Source organism: Microtus oregoni, unplaced genomic scaffold, assembly GCF_018167655.1.
Source record: "Microtus oregoni isolate MIOR12 unplaced genomic scaffold, Mior012 000055F_ref0000237, whole genome shotgun sequence".
NCBI lineage: Eukaryota > Metazoa > Chordata > Mammalia > Rodentia > Cricetidae > Microtus > Microtus oregoni.
Window position 1 is genome coordinate 13304972 of NW_024543831.1, and position 18768 is coordinate 13323739.

Sequence of the window (18768 nt, forward strand, 5' to 3'; positions counted from 1 at the left end):
GAAGAGGGCATCAAATCTCATTATAGATGGCTGTGAGCCACCATGTGGTTGCTGGGAATTGAACTCAGGACCTCTGGAAGAGCAGTCAGTGTTCTTAACCTCTGAGCTATCTGTCCAGACCCTCCCTCCCCCGCCAAGACTCCATCTTTAAAACAAAATTTAAAAGGGAGCTAAGCGTGGTAGCTCACGCCTTTAATACCAGCAGAGACAGGAGGATCTCTGACTTCAAGGACAGCCAGCACCACAGAGAAAGACCCTGTCTCAGAAAAAAAAAAAAGTAAAGCAGGGAAAGGGGGCCTAGAGAGCTGATTCGGCAGTTAAGAATACTGGCTGCTCTTCCGGAGGACACAAGTTCAGTTCCCATCACCTCACACAGCCGTTCACAACTGCCTATAACTTCAGCTTCAAGGGATCTGATGTTCTCTTCTGGCCTCTGTGGACACCTGCACACACACACAAGTGAAAAGTCAACAGATGAGTAGCAGCAAGTGTTCCATCCTGTTGAAGGAAGGGACAGAAAGTACATTTCCAAAAGAGAACTGCCCACGGAGACTTTTTTTTTTTTTTTTTTGGTTTTTCAAGACAGGGTTTCTCTGTGGTTTTGGAGCCTGTCCTGGAACTAGCTCTTGTAGACCAGGCTGGTCTCGAACTCACAGAGATCCGCCTGCCTCTGCCTCCCAAGTGCTGGGATTAAAGGCGTGCGCCACCATCGCCCGGCCCCACGGAGACTTTTAATGGCCAGTCCTCAGATATCATTTCTTTCTAAGACAGAGTCTCAATGGTAGTAGCTCTTACTGGTCCGGACCTTGCAATGTAAACCAGACTGGCCTCAAATTCATAGAGCTACTCCTACATCTGCTTCCCAAATGCTGGGATTAAAGGTGTCTTTTGTGGCCACATCTGGCCAGATAACATTTCTTAAATGAAAATGGGTTTTGTTTACTTCAGTTTGTAAAGGTAGGATGCTCTTGTAACGTGCCATTTTCAAAATATGCAGCCCCATGGTCTGTTGATTAAATTGTTTCTTATTCACTGACTATAATCCAGGTGGAAATTTTAGGGTTGAACCACATCATGATATAGCCACATATTAAAACACAGGAGTGTAGCAAAATGCTCCTAAGGAACAGCATGGTTTGCATCTCCTCCAGGCACAGAGCACCTCATCTGCATAACCTGGACTCTTGCTTGGTTTAGAGCTTGAGCAAAACATGAGACACATCAGGCCCATATTTCTTCATCTAATGAGGTAGCATTTGCTAGCAGAAACAAAGACAATACTCTTTATCCATCTTGTTTGAGTCTTTGGATGGTGACCATACAAGACAATTCATTATACTTTAACTTTGGTCATCCTTAGAGGAGAACAAGATCATCGTCCTTCTAGCGAGCTGCCAGATGGAATGGACTTACTTCTAAGAGATGACTGGCCTCCCAATAGGATAAAGAAGTGGCATCGCTGCTGCCGCTTATGAAGGGAACAGCTTGTAAATCTAGGCCTGGGATTCTCAGGAGCTCATCTTCCTTCTCACACAGTGTTTTCAATTAGCACTCTTGTAGGCTTAAAAAGAGAGAGCTGGGAGACTCAGCAGGACGATTGCGAAAGAAATCAGTAATTGATAACATGGAGTCTCCTCACCTAAGGAGAGGGCAATGAATTCGAGTATGAAGCCAAAAGTTGCTTTTCGCTTTGAGCATATGCCAGTACGTCTTTCCTAAAGCTGTCTACCATAAGGCTATAAGCTGTAGTGCTCTTCTCAGAAGGGTCTTTCAAAAACCTAGGCCATTACCAGTCTCCTTGATTTTAACCGAAAGTATTTTGTCCTTGAAAAAAAAAAGCCTGCAAATGTGAGCTTTCTGTTATACAGAGTCTTATAATTTCCCATGCACACATAACCAAGCCGTCAAAAGAAACAATTAGAAAGACTGTGATTAATACTAGTGTGGTCTCATTATACAAATATGTATAGACAGACAGCTAGCCTCATATCCCCAGCACTCATGGTATAATTAATTACTCTGGCATGAATTTGGCAAAGGCTTCATTCCCTGTCAGGAGCCAGTGGATAAAGTGAAGCTAGTAGCCAGTTTACAAGTTTTAGAGAACATATCAGAGCTGGGAAAGACCTTTAGAAATCCAACATGGGGTGTGGGTGTGTGTAATGTATAGTGCACTCTTTCAAGTGTACACGTGTGAAAAGCGATCAGTGTCTGGAATCATCCTCTGTCACCCTCAGTGAATCTAGAGCTCACCCATTTGGCTAGATTAGCAGGCCCATGAGTTCTGGCAGTCTACTTGCCTCTGGCTCATCAGCACTGAGATTGTAGATGTGAACCACCACGCCCAGCTTCTTTTTGTGTGTTTCTGGGAATCCGAATTCCAGTCCTCATGCCTGGGTACGCTGGGCTATTTCCCCAGCTCACCCAGCGTTTTGTTATGCAGACACTGAATCCCAAAGAGGTGAGATGTAGTGTCTGAAGATACTTGAGTAAGTGATGCCAGTCTAAACTGTTATCCAGAGGCTTCTGAAGCATAGCTCTTAGGTGACAGGTGGAAGTAGAGCTAAGGTACTCCAAACTTAGAACAAAGCATTAATGCAAATACAGTGATTTGATGCTAGTGACTTTTGGCTAGCCATTTAAAATTTATTTTTATAGATATACAATGGAAGAATTACCCTAGCTGTCACCTCTCTGTCACTAAAAACAAAAATGGAACCAGGAGGCTATTTCTGTTGAGAGTTGGTCACTTTTATGACTGTTAGAATCCATGTATTGCCCAGTTTTATTGAACCACATAACTCAACTGTTTGAAGATTGAAGATGTTCTTTTTTTATGTATTGTATTTTCATTACATTTGTGTGTGTGTGTGTGTGTGTATCTGTCTGTCTGTCTGTGTCTATGCATGTGAACATGTACATGCCATGCTGTGGGTATGGAGATCAGAAAACAACTTATGGGAGCTGGTTCTCTTCTTCCACTATGTGGGTCCCAGTGATTGAACTCGGGTACTGGGCTTGGCAGCCTTACCCACTGAGCCATCTTGCCGGCCCAATGACTGTGTTTTAAATTAGTAAAAAAGTGTGCTGATAGAACACATGGACATATTTCCTGTACAGGCAGATAGCCTTAGCTTTATGCTTAAAGAAAACTGCTTTTAATTGGCCTTACTTTCTCTGTACTGAAGTAGGTCGCTAATTTCCCTCACAGATTTGTCTGATTGTTGCATTTTGATGACAGCCTCTGACTCTCTTGGATCCAGGACTAGAGCAGGGCCATATTTCTCATTGAAATGTTGTCTGAAACATCTCACTGATGCCTGTGTGCAGCCTTGCAAGATCTTTATTTCATATTTTTCCCTGTTGTAATCCTCTCAAAAGTCAAACAAAGCATTTTTAAATCTGTAATCCTAACTCCGTCAGATCAGCAGTTACCTTTTTGGTGTTTTTTCCTTTTCTGCAGATCTTAGTGCTCCAAGATGTAATGATTCCACTTGTGCAAAATGAGAAGCCATCCGTGAACATTTGAACTGAGTGGGGGCAGAGGACTACAGACCCCTCCCTATGGAAGAATTGTTAGTAAGTGAACTGCCTTCACCCCAGGAAGCTGTATAAGGGAGCAGCAAAAATGGATGTGTGAACTGTAGAAGGCCCTGTGTGAAGCTTTGAAAGTGTACAGCCCCTCACCGACTTCCAAGACTTCTTAGATTCCTCTTATTTCCATTTCTGCTGAAGTGGATCTGCATACATTCCTCTGACAATGGTGACCCTGAGACTGACGTCTTCCTTCCCTCTGCAGCAGAAAGGAAGATTTGTTGTTACAATTCCACTCCAGTTTTCTTACCTAGATGTCAACATTTCTAAATGCCTCTGGGGCTTCCCTTTCACTCCCACCAAGTTAGACTTCTCCATTTTCTGACCTCTGGGTTTTGTTGCTCAGCGGGGCTCTGAAGGAGAATTCTCATTGGTTGGGCCCAATCTTCTCCCATCACTGCCCCGCTGTGACTCCAAAGACGGGAGCTTCTTGTTGAGGGTACCCTGTGGAGTGAGGCTGTGTTTCACATCCCACATGGTGCTCAGTGGGTGCCAGCCCTCAGCAGGCTCTGTGATTGCTGCCCTGAAGGACAATGCTCTCTCCTTCCTTCCTGGTCCTGCCTGCTGTTCTCTGAGCTTTGCTCGTGCTCTGACGTGGAGCCCTGGCCACAGCAAGGCTCTTCAGTCCCCATCTGTTGGCAGTGTCTTTTGGAGCACTTTTGCTGAGGAAAAAAAGGTCATTGGTAAAGAGGGAGGAAGGGAAAGTACATTTGGTGTTGGAAAGCAGCCCAACGTCTAAGTGGAAAGTGCTCTGCCTTCAGTGTACAGATCTGTGCATTAAGGTGATGGGGACTTCTGTGAAAGTAGTCTCTTGAGCTGACAAAAGGGCACAGTGGAATCCTCTTGTTTTGTCTTCCTTCTCCAGCCACTAACTGCCGAATCCATGGAATCTGGAAAAGACAGGCTTCCTTCCTTCGCTCTCCTTATTAAGAGATTTTTGTTTAACTGTAAAACAAACAGGTTCTTTTTCTCTCCTCAGGGTTGGTTTTGGATTTGGGGTTTTGGGGGTTTGGTTTGCGTTGGGTTGAGTTTTTCTTTTATGCTCTAGAGCACAAGGCTAAAAGTGGCAGCTGAGATCTTTGGAACCAAAGCAGAGCATGCTGAGCCCAATATCTAAGCACTAGGCCACCAAAGGCAGGGGGATGAAATGTGGTCCCTCACAATACGCCCATAAGCCAGGGCACAGTCCAGAGCCTCCATCCTGTGACTGCACCATCCTGTCTTCTCAGCACTGTGTTCTCTTCTGTGTGCTTTATTAGTCCAAAGGGAACAGCAATCGTAACAATAGAGAGTAATGTGAACACATCAAACTTCGTGCACTGAAGCCCACACATAGCAGTCCTTTAGAAAAAGACTCCATCGTTACTGCTGCACAGCCCACCAGCTCTGCTGCCTGGGTACTGTCCTGGTTCCCTGCCCTCATCTCCTGTTTTTGCCATTTAGATTGCTTGCCTGCTGAACCCATGTAGAACTCACTGTCTGTAGCAGAAGGACACCCAAGCTGGTTCTGGAAGTTTGTGTCTGCCAGATGCTTCCTGTCCTTTCTTCCTTCCTCCTCATATTGCTGTTTCTCTTTGTGTGCAGTTCTGTACCGCTCCCATAGCACTGATTTTGTGGCCAGATAAGGCTATGACTTGGTCCAAAGATGATCATCCCCCTCTTTCTAGATGTGATACCTCATCTTGTCTAGTCACGTTTGCATAACCAGAATTCAAGAGGATAGCGAAAGAATCTACTAGAATCCTACAGTATGTCAAAGCAGTAGCTTGCTTTCAAATACTGTGTCTCCCAGTAGTTTGCCCTCTGCCTGGAGGGTGGCTGGGATTCAGTCAGGTTGTGTAGAGCTGTCTGTGCCACCTCCTCTCACCCCATGCTCATCACAGAGAGGTGAGAAGGGTGCAGGCTGGCACAAGGATTTATTTTCCAATAGGTTCGTAGGTTGATTCTGCACCTACATGTTCTCCTCTAGAAGTAAGCGATTACCTATTCAGTGTTACACATTTCCTTCTTGCTTTTTATTAAAACACAGGATCAGCTGGGGAAGGGATGAGGGGTTTTATTTCTGACATGTTTTAGGAAAAAAAAAATGTTGTGTACATGTGTTTGGAACTGTTGAATTGCCAGGTTTCTGTGCAAGTGTTTTGTAATTAAACTTTTAGATTTTCTTTAAGAAATTGATATGCTTGCTTGACATTTGTCTCATTAAAACTTTCTTATGTTGAATCCATGTGACCAGTTTTGCTTAGATCATAACAAAAAAGTTCTACTTCTGCTTTTTCCTCTGAAAGACGTGGTCGCCTCTCCATTGATCAAGTCTGCAAGGGTTTTGGAGTAGTCACACGTTCATCTTACTAATTGCTCATTCAAAACGTCGTCACCTGTTTGACAGTGCTGCTCTTTCGGTGTGCATCGGAACAATACAGTGAGTTCTGATTAATTTTATATGGCAGTAGTATTTTGGAGCCAACTTGAAGGATGTTTTTTTTTTTGTTTTTTTTTGTTTTTTTTTTATTTATTTATTATGTATACAATATTCTGTCTGTGTGTATGTCTGCAGGCCAGAAGAGGGCACCAGACCTCATTACAGATGGTTGTGAGCCACCATGTGGTTGCTGGGAATTGAACTCAGGACCTTTGGAAGAGCAGGCAATGCTCTTAACCTCTGAGCCATCTCTCCAGCCCTTGAAGGATGTTTTTAAGTCAGTGACTCTGAAGTCCCTTGTTAGTTGATCTTTTGACTGAAGAAATGTTGTGCCTAAATTCCTGCTTTTTAAAAATAACCACACTTACCAATCAAAATATTTTTAAAGGGGATTGTGAATTTCTACCATGCTTTTGAAATCTTCAGGATGAGGCAGCCTGGTGTGTGGCACTGGGCAATTCTTGCATTGTGTCACTTCAGACTTCCTCTTGTGACATCACAAGTGCCTAGGCTTTCTTACAGTGTTGTTAGAAGGCGAGAATTAGGTAAGAGAAATCACCACTATACTTTGAAAAGTGCCAGGAATCATCACAGCATCTGAGTTAGGACTGGGTTTGATTAGATTTAACAGAACCAAGCCAACAGTGGCTTAAGTCAGAAGTGTGTCTCTCTCGTAAAAACAGTATGCCAAAAGAAGCCAGGCCAAGACTGACACAGAGGTTCCTGTCTGTGCTACAACATAGTGTATCTCTCAAGGTCACCTTGTATTCCAACTTAGCTACTTGGCCAGCAGCCATCCCTTTGAAATTCCTGGCAGCGTGAAGTGAAGAGAGAAGCAAGACAAACCAGCAAGCCTGATTTCCCCGTCTCCCTGGAAATCACACTCAACACCTCCAACCACATCACTATAGCTGGCTATTAAAGACCTCTAGAAACATCATCACTATGTGGATATTACTGCCCCATAACAGGAGTTTTAGTAAGGAAGAGGAAGAAGGAAACATAGAGTAGGCAGCAGAAATCCATATGTTAATGATGACACATCCTCTTCCCTTTCTTCTTCACCCTTAGAAAATAACCACACACTATTAGAACTCAAACAGCTGGGAAACAGGCCGATCTCACTGTGAATTGGCATTTCCTGTTCACACCTTAGCTTCTCTCCCAGCTTCAGCAGCTGGTGGCCAGGCCTGGAAAAAGTCAACAGAAACAGGTGGTAATGCTTGCCCAGGATGAACACTTCTCTAACCGCTCTGCACCAGGATGGTCGCGCCCTGAGGGTGGGGATGATGAAATAGTGCTTGGTGGAAAAGCTATAACTACTTCCTGCTCTCTGAAATAATTTCCTACCTCCCGACCAGGAGTCCAAGTTAGGGCCTTTCTCTCTGAGTTATTTGTTTTCCTCTTTCACAAAACTTGGCTCGGACATAAACTTTAAACGGCCTCCCATGCCAGCTCATGAAAGGGATGGAGAGTCAGAAGGATCAGATGAACATGAACTAGAAATGTCTTCTGGGAATGTGTCTGTGGAGAGACTCCAGCCAGAAACAGGAATGGAAGTTCTGAAGAGGAGCCTGAGGACATAGGAATGGCATTGGGAAATTAAGAGCAGGCAATGCAAATTTCTGGAGAGATTATCTGTACTGCTGGATTGGTGGGAAGCTGCGAAACTGATGAGCGTTCTGCATGTGACCCGAACACTACATCCAACTCACAAGCGCATCTTTCCACTGCACTTGAGGTTATTGTATAGTGCTACAACAGTATTCATAAGGTGTGTTTCTGGGTTAAGATGGCTCAGTGGGTAAAAGCGCTCACTGGCTACTCTTCCAGAAGGATTAGATTCCCAGCACCTACACAGTGGCTTACATCTGTCTGTAGCTCCAGTTCCAGGTGACCTGACATCTGGCTTCCTCAGCACAACGCATTCACGCAGATATACATGCAGGCAAAACACATGTTCACGTATGAAAATTACATAGTACATATATGTCTGATGAAGACCAATAGAAAGGACAAACGCACTTAAATAGCGCTGACATAGGGCAGCTCTAATTAAAAATTTCAAATGAAGTAACTTTGTGAGAGACAGTGTGTGTGTGTGTGTGTGTGTAGACCATAGATCAAGGGCAGTTCTTCCTATACTACTCTACCTTTTTTTTTATTGCATTCAATAGAAAACCAAGTCAACAATGACTTAAATACGAAGTGTGTCTCATTAAAAAGAGAGAGAGATGCCAAAAGAAGCAGGGTATAGAAGCCCTGTCTAAATCACAACTTACTGTCTCTCTCAAGGTCATGCAGGGTTCCAACATAGCAACTTGGCCAACATGCTCTGTATCTACCTGTCTTTCCCCTCTCCCCAAAGCTAAGGTTGCAGACATACCCATTACACCAGGATCTTTACATGATGCTAGGACTCTGAGCTCAGGTCTTTATGCAGGTATTTTACCAACTGAAACATCTCCCCAGCCCTGAGATAACTTTTTCCCTTTAAATTTCTTGACAATGACCAGCCTGGTCTACAGAGCTAGTTCCAGGACAGGCTCCAAAGCCACAGAGAAACCCTGTCTCGAAAAACCAAAAAAAAAAAAAAAAAAAAAAAAAAATTTCTTGACAATGTAGAGCGATCCATGGTTAAAAGAACTAGCTGCCCTTCTTGAAGACCCCAGTTCAGTTTGCAGCACCCACATGGTGGCTTATAGCACCTATAAGTCCAGCCCCAGGGGATCTGACACCTTCTGGTCTTGAGCAACAGCCATGCAGCTGATGCAGAGACATACATGTAGAGAAAACCATCTGTATACATGAAATTGATTTTTCTTTAACTTCTTTGACAATTTTATATAAATCTAGAATACAATTTGGTCATTTTCACCCCGGATCTCCTCTCTCGTCCCCTCCCACTCCTCCTAAACCTCTCCTTCCCAACATGTTCCCCTCTCAGGCATGCTAGACAAACCTTTACTGTTGTAGTTGGAGCGGCGGGCTGCGTCCCCGGCACCCTGCCGCCCCCACGGCTAGCTTTACCCGAAATAATTACACAGAAACTGTATTCTTTTAAACACCGCTTGGCCCATTTCTATCTAGCCTCTTCTAGGCTAGCTCTTGCACCTGGACTAGCCCATTTCTGCTGTTGCCCATGAGCTGGCTTACCAGGAATGATCTTAACCTGCATCTGCCTGGAGTGGGAGAATCATGGCGACTCCTTGACTCAGTTTCTTTCTCCCAGCCTTCTGTTCTGTTTACTCCGCCTACCTATGTTTTAACCTATGAGGGCCAGCCAAGCAGTTTCTTTATTACTTAACCAATGAAATCAACAGATTGATATATGACACTCCCACATCACTTTACTGCTGAGCTACGCTCCCAGCCTCATGTAGTCTGTTTATTTTGTTCGCTTGTTTCTGGAATGATCTACAAGTTCCTGTGTCACCCTTGCACAGGGTCCCTGCTCACACTGTACTGTTCCCGGTTAGTGTATGTGCTGCTGACCTGTCGGTTAAACTGGTTATCCATGGACAACATTTAGAGTAGTGCCCGTCATAAAGTACGGGGCACTCAGGCAAGAGAAACAACAGCTAGACACACTGGGTAAGCCAACTAAGTAGTCTGTTCTACTTTTCATGAGTTTCGTCATTTAATTCCTACCAGAACTTTATATTATATTCATTTTATAGTTAAGTAAATGAAGATGGGGAATGGGATGATAGGTAATTTGCATAGTTATGCAACTAGAAACAAGAAGGTTTTTGTTGTTTTGGTTTTTTTGTTTTGAGACAGGATCTCACTAGATAGCTTTCAATTACAGAGATCTGCTGATTCCTACCTCCTAAGTGCTGGGATTAGAGGCCTGTGGCATCACACCAGCCCCAAATGTGGTCTTGTGTTTTGTTTTGTGGCAAGTTTTTTTTCTGTGTAGCCCTGGATGTTCTGGAACTCGCTCTGTAGACCAGGCTGGCCTCATACTTAGATATTCACCTGCCTCTGCCTCCAGAGTGCTGGGATTAAAGGTGTGCACCACCAACACCGAACATTCTAACTGTAAGGTTTTTTTCAATGACTTAAAAAGTTTTTTATACATATTTAATCTAACTCCACATTCTACCATAACCACACTGTTATTGAGATTTTTTTAAATGTTTTTGTTTTGGGGTCAGTTTGTCTTGAGTTAGAGTTTCATATAGCCCAGGCTTACCTAGAATTCACTAGGTAGCAAGAATGGTCTTGAGCTGCTGAGAGCTAGGATTATAGATGTGTTCCACCATGCTGGGCTGTTCCAGAGATACTTAATGAGACCAGTATGAATTCAGGGCAACATCAGAGCCTGGTGGGTCTGAGAACTGGACACGATATTGAATGTTTATGTCACCAGCTGTTCCAGGTCCCAGACCCCTGGTGTTTATCTGCCACTGGGAGGAGAGATCTGTAAAGTACTCACGCGCTCACCCCCACCCCCAGCCTTTGGCCAACCATGAGAAGTGATAGGAACTATGGGAGAGGAAAAGTCTTTCTCAAAAACTATCTTCTAGAGAAAAACTGATTTAAAGGAGCCAGTAAGACTGTGGGAATCCAAAGGTCACAATCCCGAGGCGGGAAAGGAAGAAGGAAAAAGACTGATGAGGCTGGAACAGCCATGCGAGGCCAAAGGCCTGGAGTCTGCAGTCACGCAGAGCCTGTGAGGAACGGCGAAGAGCTTACTCCATGTGAGTATCGTCTACTGAGATTTCAACACTAGCGAGGGGCAGATAACTGCTTAAGGATTCTTCTCAGCTGTGAGGAGAATTTCAAGGAAGCCAGGGAAGACTCAAGAGCCTAGTTAGAAAACCCTGCACAGAGATGGGTAGTAGCAGTGCACACCTTTATTCCCAGCACTGGAGGCCAGCCCGGTCTACATAGTGAGTTCCAGGTGGTGGGAAAGTCCAATAGATTGAAGTTAGTTTAGAATTATAATGGACCAAAGGTGCTAAAGGATTGTATATAAATAAAAAAATCAGAAATTATTCCATGAGTGTGACTCAGTAGTAAAGCATTTGCCTAGCATACACAAACCCAGAGTTTGAACCCCAGCAATACCCATATATATATATGGGTATATATACACACACACACACACACACACACACACACACACATACGTATATGCACACATGCATACACACACTAATTTCTAGCTTTTGGGCTTTAGCAATTAGGCCAAGGACAGGGTGCTATTACCTGAGATGGGGCAGACTTGGAGATAAAATGTGAAGGAAAGATGAAGAATTCTGTTTTGAGACTGGGGGTGTAGCTCAGTTGGCTGAGTACTCGCCTAATGCATGAAGTTCTGGGCTCCATCCCAGCACCACATAAACTGGCTGCATTAGTGCATAGTTGTAATCCCAGCACTCTGGAAGTGGAAGCCAAAGGACCAAAGTTCAAGGTCATCCTTGGCTAGAAAGAGTTTGAGATCAGCCTGGTAAGTTATAGAGTGAGACACTTTTCAAAACAAAAATTCATTTTAGGCTAGCTAAATTTGAGATTATCCCTGAGCAGCTGGCTTAAATCTCTCTGCTATCAGTTTAAAAAAAAAAAAAATTCCTTTCAGCTCTTAAAAGCCTGTGGTTTCCCTGAGCTGCTAACTTCAGGTCACTGTTGGCGAGCATTCCTCCCGTACTCAGTGCGCACACGCACGTAGGCTCACTCGAGCTGCTCACTCAGCTATGAAATTAAGGAATGGCCTCCTTTTTAATTCCTCAAGCTCCTTAGGAAAAGAAAATATAAAACCTCACATCTGCCTTTGTTTAAGATTGGCCAAAAGCAGCTGAGTGGTGTAGGATATAAAAATCATACCATAAGCTGATGGCTCGAAAAGTCTGGGAAGCAAGAGGAAGCGTGTGCCGGGGAGACTGGCCAGAAATATACTGGGCATCATTCAAAGAAGGGTAACATGAGAAGACACGGGCTGCTGCAATGACTTGGCCCCCTCACGTCAGCTGGGCCTGTGCAGCGGAATGTGAGATGAGAACCCATTTATCTCCAGGCTGGAGGATGTTTTAAGAAGCCTTCTATTTATGAAAAGAAGTTCTCGGTTTGTTTGGGTTTTTTTTAAGGCAGACTAATATGGTCACTGGATTTTACTCACCGCTTGGGAAAATAATGTTTAGATGTAGTCGTTCATTCCATTCAAATGTTTCTGTGTGCTTCAGATGAAAAGCTGAGGAAGTCCCTCTTCTCTGGGAGCTAGTTCATAATACAACAAGAATTAAGGAAAAAGATACAAAAGCTGACTACAATGGGGTCCAAGAAATGATCAAACGGCTGTGAGCCGAGTGTTCTGGAAAATACAAATAAAGGACTCAATGGTGCTGCTACAGGGAGTTCTACAAGAGGGCTTTGCCAGTATGACATATTTGAGTGGGGCACTACAGCAAGATAGTTTTGTTGCTGTTGTTTTTTCTTTTGTTTTGTTTTTTTGTTTGTTTGTTTGTTTTTGAAGAAACTAGAAAGAGCCAGGTAGCTCTGTGGTAGAGCTCTTGTTCAGCGATGTTCAGGGCCCCCGAGTACTTCCCGGGTACTGCAGACAGTGAAAGATTAGGGAAGTAGGCTATAATGAGCTTCAGATGCCGTGCTAAGGGTCTTCACTTGTAATCTGAGGCAGAGGAAAAACAATCACAGCTGTTTTTGCAAAGCAGCAGCATGAGAAGATAATGAACTAGCTCACAAGTTCCCAGCCATTGTTTTTTCTTTTGTCATGAATCCCTGTGGCAATCCAGTGAGGGCTGTGAACAGCTCTTCCAAGAGCATGTTTTCAACTGCATTAAAAAAAGAGCCAGGCATGGCGCACTCCTTTAATCCCAGCACTCAAGAGGCAGAGGCAGGAGGATCTCTGTGAGTTTGAGGCCAGTCGGTCTACAAAGTGAGTGAGTTCCTGGTCTGCCAGGGCTACAGAGCAAGACCCTGTCTCAAAACACTTTAAGAAATCTACTATATTAAAATATAGCTTTCAAAATATTAAAAATGTGCTATATAGGCATGTTTGTGCTTCCTAACAAAGTCCTAAATAACATAACTAAGATGGGCATAGTGGAGAACGCCTGTAATCCCAGATAGAGGTAAAGAAAAAACAAAATGGAGCACGGGTTAGAGGTGGGAGGGATGGAAAGAGATGCTTTGATGAGTAGGGTCCACTTATGGAGCTGGAGAGCTTAGAGAAAGGCAGACTGGCACAGACGGAAGTGGCCAGAAGTCAGGGGTCTTTGTGGCATGCCAGCTGGAGATATAGGCGTTGAGTGTTAGCATAGTGTATAGCACTATGAATGGGCTAGTGCTGGAGAGGTAAGTTTGGACATTGGTTGGTATGGGGTTGACTTAGAAGAAGCTTAGGCAAAGTCATCTGCCAACATCTACCACCCCTGGGTAAAGATTTCATGTTCTATGCTTTGCCTTACTGCCCACCTTGACTATTTTCCCCTTTCCTCGACACCAGAAGAGCAGGGAGAGAAGCAGCTTTTCTACTGGCTTAAATCGGCTGGCATCTCTGCAGTGGTTACAGCATGTGCTTGCATAGGTTTCCTGCAAGAGATTGAGCAAGGGAACCATGCATCTGGGAAGAACATGCTAAACGTTCCTTCTGGCATGGCAGTATCTGTTTATCTTAACTGATTTCAAAGCAAATATGATTGGGATATTTACTGGTCATCTGCCAGACCTGGATGAAAAGCTGGGCATGATGGCAAAAGCTTTTAATCCCAACACTTAAAGGCAGAAGCAGGCTGATCTCTGAGTTCAAAACCAGTCTGGCATCCATAGTGAGTTCCAGGCCAGCCAGGACCACAGAGTGAGACCTTGTCTCAAAACAGAAAAGAACTGGGTGAAAATAACAGGACAGACCAAGCACACTGTAACAACTAAACACTAACAACACACAGGAAAGGCTAGAGACTATATATATATATATATATATATATATATATATATATATATATATATATAGTGTATATATTATATATATAGTATGTATGTTGTGGTTCTGCCAAGAGGGGTTTCTCTGTCTGAGGACTTGACCCACAGTAAATGGGGCCAAGATTAATCAGGCCTTAATCTTCCCTCTAAACCAAAGGACCCTTCCTGCTGACCATGCCTATTAAGGCACTAAAGACTGCTGCAGGATATGAGGTAATGAGCTCCAGGTATTTAACGAGAGACAAGTACTGTTCCTGCAAGGGCTCACAGCCAGTGCCTCATCTGAAAATGAAGAGGACCAGCTTGCTCTGCAAAAGGAGGCCCCGTTGAGTCCTCGCCTTGAGGATGGAGAGGAAGCTCCCATTTTGAGAATCTATGTTGCCAGGAAACACAAAATCTTCCGGGAAAGGCCTTCGTTTTTGTTTTAATTAGGTAAAGATTTTACATGGAGGGAACAAGTAGCTGACTCCAGACTCCAAGCTGTCTCCAGGGGAAGAAAAGTTAAAAAAACAAAAAAAATCTATGTGAAGGAGCAAACAAAGACATTGATGGCTGTAGGAAGGTTAGGTCTCTCTCCCAGTCCCTGCCTCACCTTAAAGTAACTGCCTGGTCCACAAACAGCAGCTCCGTGGGAGCAGCGTCACTTTCCTCCAGATGCCCTGCTCTGTGTCAGCACCTAGTCTGAGTTCAGCAAGAAAGGCCGGATACGGTCCTGGCCCTGGCCCTCCTCTCCTCACTTGACAGGAGGAGGCCTTGACCTGCCTGCCTACAGGATGCTGCCTCGCATCCTGGGCCTCCTGGGCCTCAGCATTGATTCCTGCCTTGCTTGCTGTTCTACTTTCTTCTTTCAGTCCCAAGAGGCAGGAGGACTGGGGGGGGGGGGGGGGGGGGGGGGCTTTTGGGATGCCTGAACCTCAGCTTGTCTGCCTTCCCCACTCTTTCACGATGTCCCTATCTTAAACTCATGCAGTACAAAACAAGCCAGTTCGTTGTGTTCTTGGATATAAATATTGATTCTGGGTGATGTTAACGTTCTGTTCATAAAGAATGTAACATATTTCTCCCACACCATATTAGACGGATGTGTTGTTTGGCCAAGAGAAGTTGAGATTCCTGGCTTCTGCAGAAAATGTGGACATTTAAATGCATGCCGCTTTCAGAGGTCTGGGGTGCAGTCTCAGAATAGCAACTAGGGCTTTTGGCTGGCTTCAGCCTCGCACTCCTCCATCCTTGGCTTGTCATTTTGGCGTGCCTAATCTCTTGTAATTAGAAAGATGTTGTCTTGGACTTCTACATCAGGAAGGCCTATAAGGTCAGCGCTGAACTTTTTAAACTCTCTTTCCTTGAGGAAAAGATCTGGGAGGTCTCCTCCTGTTTTTCTTCCCCACTGCACGTGGGAGGGGAGGGCAAAGTCTTCAGACCAGAGGAGATCCGTCCAAGCATTGCAACCGGGGCCAGACAAGCCCAAGAATAGGATGTGCTGGCCGCCTTGGCGAGGCAAATTCCCCACATTCCACAAGAGCTCTTCACGGGAAATCTAACTCATGAGAAAGTGGAATTAGTGATGTGTATGCGTGCGCACTCGGGTGCCAGTACATCTCACACAGACAGATCCCTGGCCCTTTGGTGTTTCCTAAGAGTGGTAGAGCCCATTTCCAGATGTGTGGGAAGGCGGGCCGGGTTGCAGTGCTGTCAGAGGAGCGCCCTCTGCTGTCCCAACCAGGAAGCACCGCGGTGGAAGAAAAGGACCCGTGGGGTCTGGAAAGCTGGCGTTCTTAAAAACCTCGGCTCACCCTAGCGTGAGGAGGCCTGCACCTCCTTACTCTTCCCACTGCGAGCCTGCAAGGCGCTGGCTGCCCTCAGACTAGCTGGTTCTTTTGATGTTCTGTAGCTGTGAGCCAGCCAAAAATGAGGATTTGCAATAAAACTCCAGCCTTCCGCAGCATCTGCTGAGCTAGTTCCGAGGTGAGAGGCAGTGGCGCTGACTTCTGTCTGCAAATTTGGCCAGCAGCCCCCAGCCAGGCGAGACAATAGGGGTGGCGTGCCCACGAGGAGGCCTCTGGCCGAGAGGCAGCCCTGCGGCTTCACTGTGCCCCTGGAAGATGCTGGCAGAGGCCTGGCTAGCTCTGAGGCTTCCAGCAGAGTGGAAGCTGCCATGGCTCAGCTCAGGCGTACTGGCATCTCTACCGCCTGGAGCTGGCAAGCCAGACAGAGAGGGCCCCGCCCCTCTGCCCTGTTTCCTGCCAAGGAGAGTCTAGATTCGCTGTGTGTTATGGAGTGGGGGGTAGAAAGGAAGAGGGAGGAGGGAAGGGAGAGGAAAAAAGAGGAAGAGAGGGGGTAGAAAGTGGAAGGGGAGGGAGGAAAAGAGAGCAATAGAGAGGGGGAAGGAAGGGAGAGAAGGAAGAGGAAGGGGGAGTAAAGAGGGAGAAAGAGTGGGGGATGGAGGAGAGAAAAAGAGGGGAGGGACAGAAGGGAGAGAGGTGTGAGTATGTGGTGAGAGGTGTGTGTGTGTGTGTGTGTGTGTCTGTGTCTGTGTCTGTGTGTGTCTGTGTGCTCCTGAAAAGCCAGGTGCAGAAGGCTACTCAAGCAAACTTATTGGACAACCTTTCAGTTTTGCACGAGAAAAAGGAAGGCATAAGACAATCAGTTTCTGTTTTGAGGGGAAGGTTTTTATTTATTTATATTTGGCAAACTGAGCTCCTCTCTGCTGGGAGAACCGAAAACCCAATCCACCAAGCAGCCCCTAACAACAATGCCCTTTTCTCTCTCTGGGACCAATTTCCAGACAGCACAGCAGTCCTGACAAGGTCAACAAGCCGAAGCTGTGAGCGCAAGATCTTTATCTACGTGGGAAATAAGAAAATCATTTGACTGATAAAAGGAAATACAATAAATAGCATCTAAATTCCTGGCTGCGTTCCCCGAGCCCCTCCTCTGCAAGAGAAAGTGCCAGGGCAGGAATACAACTGCCACTACAGCAGGTTTAAAAATAGCACACTGCATACAGCTCTTCCTACCTTCCAGAAAGACTTCATTACCAGGTCCTCAGCTCTGAGCCTGCAGAGCTGCTGCCGGCGCTTTCTTCCCCCTGCTCTGGATTTTTCTTCTTTGGAAGCATGAAGGCAGCGGGTGTGATACATTTCCCTCCTGCTCAGCTAGTTTCAGTCCTAGCACGTCTGGCGCGCACAGCGAAAGTCCATTGTATTTAATGGGGTGTTAACTCTGTTTATTCTCTAGGACTTGTGCGGTAATTTTACACTCTGCAAAACTAGCAACTTGAACCTGAAGTGCTTTTCCTCCCTCCTCATGCCACTTCAATGGGCATGAGGTTCCTTTGCAGGCCTAGCGTTTTCCCCAGCTGGGACAACCAAAGTTCTGAGTACTTCAGAAGCTGCTTCCCACTGTTAACACTGCTGTGGCCTGAAACAGACTTGCCTCTTTTGTAGACTTGTTTTTGCCATCTATTAAATGGGGATTTGGATCTATCTGCCTTATGTACGTTGAAAAGCTGTTGGCACAGGTCCTCTGGTTCTCAGCTAGTCACGTGTATCTCCTTGGAAGACTGGTAACAGAAGTGACCAGATGATCCCTGCTAGCCTAAATCTCTGAGTCTGCATCAAAACAGACGAAGCAGGGGCTAGAGAGATGGCTCCGTGGGTGAGAGCACTTGCTGTTCTTGAGGAGGACTCCATCTGGTTCCCAGCTTACTGCTGCCTGTAACTCCAGTTCCAGAGGATCCCCCACCTTCTTCTGACCTCCAAGGGCACTGCACACACATGGTGCACATACATAAATTTAAAAAATAAGGCATGTGTTGTACCAATAAATTATGCTAGCTATATCTGAGTTCTACCTTCTATTATTCTCAGAACTAATTCACAAACCCAGACCTTGCGGACCATCATCTGGACCATCCAGTTTCACCTCCCACGTGCGGACATCCTGAATCTGCCCCTCTGGACTTCCTAATCTATTTCTGTCTCCCTCAGGCCTTTTCCATCTGTTGTCCTGGAGACTCCTCAATTCAGTTTGTCCAAAACAAAGAACAAATTATCCCTACACCCACACCTCTCCCTGGATCTGACAGCCTAGTGAAGAGTGCTTGCCACTATACACTGGAGCTGGCGAACCGTGAGTCCCTGCACACACTTCCTCCAGTTCTGCCCAGGGCTCTCTGCCCTCAGCAGTCCATTCACAGAAAGGAGTCCTCCCATCATGCAGGCCTCCTCCCCCAGTTGAGCCTCACCTGGCTTTGGTCTGTCAGGCTTTTACCTTCCCTCCTCAGGCCCTTGACAATGTCTTGTATATCACTAAAGGAAAGCGTTTTCACTTTTATTCTTTGAGATGGTCTTTCTGTAGCCCGAGCTTGCCCCCAGTTCAGTCCTCCTGTCTCACCCTTCCAAGTGTTAGCATCACAGACATGCACACAAGCTAACAGCAACATTTCTTTCTTTGAAAAAAATTTTTAATCATTATTATTTATTTATTTTATGTGGGGTCAGGAGCATGCATTTGCCATAGCATGTATGTGGAGGTCAGAGGCCAGCTTCTAGGAATCCTTCCACTTTGTGTTACTCTCTGACTCTAGGGACCCACCACCCAGCTCCGAAATAAATACATGGAGACTTACTCTTAATAATGTCTGGTCTTAGCTTGACTTGTTTCTCCCCAGCTCTTCTTAACTTAAATTAACCTGCCTACTTTTTGTCTCTTGGCTTTTACCTTTCTCTATTCTATATTCCTTTCTTTACTTCTTACTCTCTTGCTGGCTGTGTGGCTGTGTGGCTGGCCCCTAGCACCCTCCTCCC

The 18768-nt window shown here is 45.4% G+C and overlaps 1 protein-coding gene across 2 annotated transcripts in view; it reads left to right on the plus strand.

Moving 5' to 3' along the window:
* The window catches only part of Hmg20a (high mobility group 20A), an 81308-nt gene extending 75491 nt beyond the window's left edge, over positions 1-5817 (plus strand). For both annotated transcript variants that reach the window (XM_041638625.1, XM_041638624.1), the window contains one exon: positions 3464-5817. The gene's annotated coding sequence lies outside the window, so the exon portion shown is untranslated. The remainder of the gene's footprint in view (positions 1-3463) is intronic.
* The last annotated feature ends 12951 nt before the right edge of the window (positions 5818-18768 follow it).